At 43.5% G+C, this 6,527-nt stretch overlaps 1 protein-coding gene across 1 annotated transcript in view; it reads right to left on the bottom strand.

The window, feature by feature from the left end:
* LOC311110947 (protein delta homolog 2-like) overlaps positions 1-2,836 on the bottom strand; it is a 17,217-nt gene extending 14,381 nt beyond the window's left edge. The window contains exon 1 of the mRNA XM_084153594.1: positions 2,773-2,836. The gene's annotated coding sequence lies outside the window, so the exon portion shown is untranslated. The remainder of the gene's footprint in view (positions 1-2,772) is intronic.
* Positions 2,837-6,527: the final 3,691 nt, after the last annotated feature.

Below are 6,527 nucleotides of genomic sequence, written 5' to 3' on the forward strand. Positions count from 1 at the left end.
CTTTCCTGCTTTCAGAGAGTATATGGCTTCTGTTAGTCTTTTATTCATATATGGCTTCCTTTAGTCTTTTTACTAAGCCTGCCAAACCCCCTTGATTCTAAATTGCCACATTTGATGTCAATGACTGCAATTTAGAAAATTGCTAAATTAACACAAGTATGCATTAAACACTACAAAAAGAGAGAGGTTACAAAAGGGAATGTGTTTGTTGTCATTTGTTAGTTTAGTTATGGTCAAATTACCATTCTTAATCAGCTGAGGATCCATAGGAAAACATTTGCATTATGTATGTGTCCAATTTTTGTGCCATTTCCTGCTTTGATTCTGACTGCAATCACATTGTTTTACACAAATATCAGGGACAAAATATATCACTGAGAGAAGTAAGAACGTTCACATCATCAAGGGTTTAAAGTTTCCAGTGTTTTGGCCTGAGTTGAGCAAATACTGTATGTGTGCTTTTCCCATAGTTGTCTTGGAATTCCCATTGTTATTATTCAGACTAAGGTGATAGCACACCAGTGGGAAAACGGACCTAGACCTCCTATACATGCTATCATCCTGTTATGTACTTGACTTTATTTAATATCTTTTCCTACACGTTCTTCATTAATTCATGATCTTTCTGGTTTCCTAGAAAGTTTTACTATCTGCCCAGAGCTTTTCCACTCAAGGAGTGCTCTAGTAACACATGTAGTTAAGCTCAGAAACAGGGAAAGCAATTTGTCAGGCCTCGAAATCTTCTAGGCATTACAAAAGCAACAGTAGAGTGAAAAAATACAAAATACAAATCAATGTTTATGGAGTTACATACTTTATGACATACTCCGGCACCACTCCCATCGGCCCAAGTGCCAATTTCCTATCCAAAGCAGAACATGCATTGGCTCAAAGGGAAAAAAATGCCACCCTTGAAGAGTTTTCCTTTCCTTTGTCTTATCTAACTGCATAGACCTTCCCTGTTACGCATACAGGGCTGTTGTGAAAGGTAACTCTAGCCAGCCAGTTTTATAGTATGAGTCACTGCACTATGGCTCCTTCTCCTGCCTTTAGAATTAATGATCAATCTACCTTGCCAAAACTCTGTCTAGTATTCATTAGCTGCCACAGTTTTTTTCTTTATTTGTGGATTTGGAGGGAAAACACAGCATCTGAAAGAGGAAAAGGCTTCTTGCATAAACTGAATATCTGTCTTTTATTGTTTGTGCAATGTGGCTCATCCTTCTTTTACCAGAACAGGAGTACCTTGAAGGCCTCTCACATGCTATGTGCCCTGGAAGCAAATAATCCAGTTACTAACCCCACCAGAACACTGGTTGATCTCCACAGGGGTCAATGGCTGCTATGGCAACAGAGGAAAGAGATTGGCTATTCTGGAGAATCTCTACAAGGGTCTTTAGCATATTGCCTCATCACAGGGCATATGGTGCATGATGAGTTATTTAGCTTTCAGCGGCTTCATTTTCATAAAGCTGTTATAGTAATGGCCTACAGTCAATGACTTGGAGTCTGACTTGCAGGTAGTCAATGACCGAACCTGAGAATCCTTTCAGGCCTGATGTTGCCAATAAGTGTGTTAGATACACCCTACATTGGGTTCTGCCAGCTCCTACAAATCACTAAGAAGCATCTGTAGAGGACAGGAGGCAGAGAGATAAGGAGGACAAGGGATCTGGAGTCGAGTCCTGCAGTGTTGCAGCCAGAAAATAACATAATGAAGCCTCGGCAGATGAGTGTCACTGATACTGGATTTCTGTCGATGTGCCCAGCATGTCTACATTGGTGTTTATTGAAGGACGTTAAATCAAAAGCAAGTGGGCTAACACAAGAGCTGTGAGAACCGGAATTGTCGTTACCTCACGTATGCTGTAGACAACGTATTTTCTCATAAATACAAACTCTTTCTCTCGCCAGCGCAACTTACAAACACCCAAACAGACACACGCATGTGTAGGCTACACACACACTACACTAAGCCGTGTTGCCCGTTCTAGTCTGGTTCCAGAGAATGCGTTCCCACTGGCCACAAACGTCAATTTAATGTCTATTCCACGTTGGTTAAAGGTAATTTCATTGAAATTAAGTGGAAACAACGTTGATTCAACAAGTGTGCCCAGTGGGTTGTGAGGGCCAGTGAAAACAGTTTATAGATTCTTGTTGGCTTTTTATTAGGAAGTTGTGGTATTTATTAACTGATTTACGGGCCACTGTGGTCCCCTTATCATGGAGACCACATTTGTTTGCCTTTGGCTTTTGATCTGGAAAATGAATCCGAAGTGAGCAGAGCAAGTCAATGGGCTTAGAATACAACTCAACCCCAGGAACGAAAGGCACGTCTCAACAGGGTAAAATACTTGAAATATTAACATTTTCACACTTCATGTCCAAATCATCTATAAGTAACTTAATTGAGTTACACAATACATTTGTAGATAATTTAGGATGATTTGGACATGAAGCCAAAAATGCTAAAATAATGTAGGTACCATTGACTAGCATTGGAATTTTGCCACAAATGCTAAAAAGTTAGCATTTGAAACAGTAGCCAGGTAAACAAAACCAAAGCATCGATTGCTGTCATCCCTTATCCATAGACTGCTTACAGGGTAAGGAAACCAATATGTCATTTTGTCATTAGGTATCTATCCCTTTAATGTACTTAGTAGGTTGCTCTGAACCTTTTTGCCCACAAACACTTTTGCAAGCAAACACACATAATGATTTACATTAAATGTGTTCATGTATTCTATGTGAAATAATTTCAGTTCTTACCTTGCTTGGCATGTAAACCCCCCTCAGTCCACTGTCCTGTAGTGTGCTCTTACACTCCAATCTATCAGTCTGGCGGTGGGCTCCTCTGCCCATGAAGTGTGTCCAATCCTCACACCCGCTGGGCAACAGCCTCACTCTGGTGGGTGTTGGGTTATTTTAGTGTGGTGAGCTGCAGACAGGCTGGAGAAGCCACTGCTCCCCCCTCTAGATGGATGACAAGGAGACACACTCGTCCACCCCACTTCACACCCTCTCTGGCTGCTCCACGCCTCGCCCTCTCCTCTGGGTGCAGACCTGACCCTCCAGGCCACACACTCTTTCACTTACTCGTTGAGCTGAGAGAGAGAGAGAGGGAGTGTCGGAGGTTGTTTTCTATCGCCAAGTACTTTGTCGGATAACTTGTTTTGCGGCAGTGTTAAATTAAGCTTAGATTAGATAGCAGCTCCACACTCAGGGAACCTGTGGCTATTTATTGCCCATCCAAGTGCAGTGGAAGAGCTCTCGGGGTCTTTGAACAGAAGTTGTTGGGTTGCGCTGGTGGAAATGTGCTGTACCCGAGGAGGGACAACAAGTGCTCGCTCACTGACTCCACTATTCACACCTTAGCTCACTTACTCGCCTTTCCAGTGCACAGAGAGTCCTCAAGCCATCCACGTGTTCTCTGATTGATTCTGTGTCAGACTGCTCTGGCGGCTGTATGGCATATCAGATAGCTAAGCTCGTTGTGTGGATATTTTATTGTTCATAAATCAACACCCGGCAAGTGCTTTTCTGTCAGCATCAAACCACAGAGAAACCTCTGTTTAAACCTCTAACATTTTCCAAAGCCAGGTCCAGTGTTTAGGCAAGGAAAGGAAAGAATGCTTAGAATCACCTCAATAGAGAGGCTCAAGCTTGTCTTATATAATATAATTGTCTTACTGGCCTTGATGTTGGGAATCACTTTTTATTACACGGGTCACTCAAAGAAAAAAGCCAAGGTCCGGAAGCCCTCCTGGATAGGTGTAACCACACCACCCTGTTAGTTGAAACCCAATAGACAGAGAGAGAGAGAGCAGCTGAGCTCACACTCAGCCGCCCACAGAGCTCAGGTAAGGTCTTTTTCAGAGAGACGCACAGCCTTTTGTAGTCCCCTGACTGTCTGAAAGACACTGAGACACAGTGGCCAAGTCCAAGCAGCAGGTTTTCTGTCTTCTTTGCTCTTTACAGATATTTGTTTTGAAAGGAGATATCACCAAAGATGTGTATAAGTAGCTCATTGTTCTATCTGTGATATCACTCTAGTCATTAACACCCTTCGTCCCCCTGTGTGCTACAAGCAGGGAGAGAGAATTAACGTTCCATTGCTGGGATGCTCCGCTCCTGTCACTTTGAGATGGGCGGGGACGTGCCGGTGTCCCCCTGCTGCACTCTGGCAAATATGTTGCCTGTCCCCTGCCCGAGGCAGGTGTGGGAATGGTGTCCCAGGGGACATGGCCAGGTTGTTGTAACCTAATCCCGGGGCTCATTGTTACGTTTGTTGAGGGGTGCTAAATTTGACCATGCCCAATGGTGACTTTGAAATAGCCGCTCATTTAAGGGGGGGTTGAGAGGTAGCACATTGAACTGGACGGTGCAGCTGTGAGATGCGTTCTTCCCTAACTGCTAGTAATCTGCACACAATGCGGGGCGCGGGGGCTATCTGTCAGCAAGGAGAGACCTTGATGGCGGAGGTATTGAATGACTCTGAAATATGAAGGGACGGATATGGTGGGAGGAGCGAACAACAAACATTCCACACAAGCAGCAGCCTTGACCTGGGAGCAGCTGAGGCTTGTGAAGAAGACTGTAGGGCCAGTAGGCATCCAAACGCCCGAGGTTTCCGGATGGCCGACAAAGACAGGCAGCATGTTACGTGCAATTGCTGTACAAACCCAGCATCTCTTGACTGTATGGATTCAACAGAGATCCTATAAGCACTTAGGTCCTCGTAAGCTTGTCCCAAGTGCCTCATGCATTGTGTCTCTACAGATGTAGGATCATAATTTCATCCCCCTGTTGCAGGAGAACTTTCCTGCAATGCAGTCAATTTAAAACTCGTAGTGTATCTGAGGTTTAAAAAAGGCTTCTGAAGTTTGTAATTTCCAATTTGAAATGTCAGACTTGATTTTCCCTTGTATCAATGTATCAACCCCCTACAAACATGTCCATTCATTATAATCCACATTTCTTGCTGTAGCAAACTAAGATCCTACATCTGTACAGTTTTCACCATGACCAATTGGATGGGTTTTGAAAAGTGTGCATGTCTTTGTCTGTGTTTGGGTGCCAGGGTGCTTGCGTGCATGCCTCTCTGTGTAGTATGTGGGGGTTAAGGGCAAGTTTATGTGTTGTGAGGTCCGGGGCCGTGGGAATGCCATTTGAACAAAAATATAAAATGTAACATGTAAAGTGTCCCATGTTTCATGAGCTGAAATAAAAGATCCCAGAAATGATTCATTTGCACAAAAAGCTAAAATGAACTGTAACTCAGTAAAATCTTAAGGACCTGCCTGAGGTAAACACAGTAATGTTTTTATGCTGTTGAGTTTTACTGGAATCGAAGATGAGGATTAAAAGTTATGCTGTGTGTATGTGTGTGTGTGCGTGCGTGTATACATTATGTGTGTACAAATGAAGAAGGACGAGTTGGGGCCCTGAGTGACGGGGCCAGAGAGCAGTCGGCGTGGTAACTGGAGACCCCAATCACGGAGACAAACGGTCTGATGGATGAACATTGTGTGTTTGACCTCTTCACCTCGACATGCGCCATTCATTCCAATGTAACTGAACCAATTAATGTAACTGAATCATTGGAACAACCTAGTCTTGTCATTCAAGAACCACTCATACTGTTTGTGATGAGGTGGTGTTGAAGGAGTCAGGCGCAGGAGGGTAAATCACAGAATAACAGGCTTTATTCCGCAAAATACAGGTTTACGCAGAACTGCGTCAAACACACTCCAGGGCACTAAACAGGTGCACTGGAAAATATAAGGCACACAGGAAAATACTGCCGTCGAACAAAATACACAAGCTCCACCGAGCTTCACTAACCTTCACAATAAACAATCACCCACAAGGACAAGGGGGCAGAGGGAACGCTTATACACGGACTAAATAGGGGATTAGAACCAGGTGTGTGTGATAACGAGACAAGACAATTGTGATGATGATTGGGGCGGCAGTGGTTAGTACTCCGGTGACGACGAACGCCGAAGCCTGCCCGAACAAGGAGGGGAGGCAGCCTCGGCCGAAGTCGTGACACTGTTGCTGTGTTTCAAATCATAATGATCGCTTACCTGGCTACTTACCTCTTTGCATTTTTACATTTACATGTCATATACAGTATTTTACATACTTACTGTAGCTAAGAACTCAAGGCCGGTCCTTGCCGTTCTGCGAGACCAAAAAATGATGCCCTCCCCCTGCAAAACTAGAATGGTCCCAAGTAAGCAAAATGATGTTGAAAAGATGTCTAAAATATGTATTTTCCAGACGTTCAAGTTAGGTTCAGAATGAAAGGTGAAAAGGTATTTTCCGTATGTTTATAATACATATTTTCCAGGACATTGAAAAGGCATATTTTCCGGATGTTGAAAAATACGTATTTTCCGGACGTTGAAATCAGATTCATTTTCGGTTCTGAATGAAAGTTGAAAATTCGGATTTTCCTGATGTTGAAAATGCGTAGTTTGGGGTCACTTAGAAATGTCCTTGTTTTCGAAAGAAAAGCA

The sequence above is a fragment of the Coregonus lavaretus genome (genome assembly GCF_964263955.1).
Source record: "Coregonus lavaretus genome assembly, chromosome: 36".
NCBI classification, from domain to species: domain Eukaryota; kingdom Metazoa; phylum Chordata; class Actinopteri; order Salmoniformes; family Salmonidae; genus Coregonus; species Coregonus lavaretus.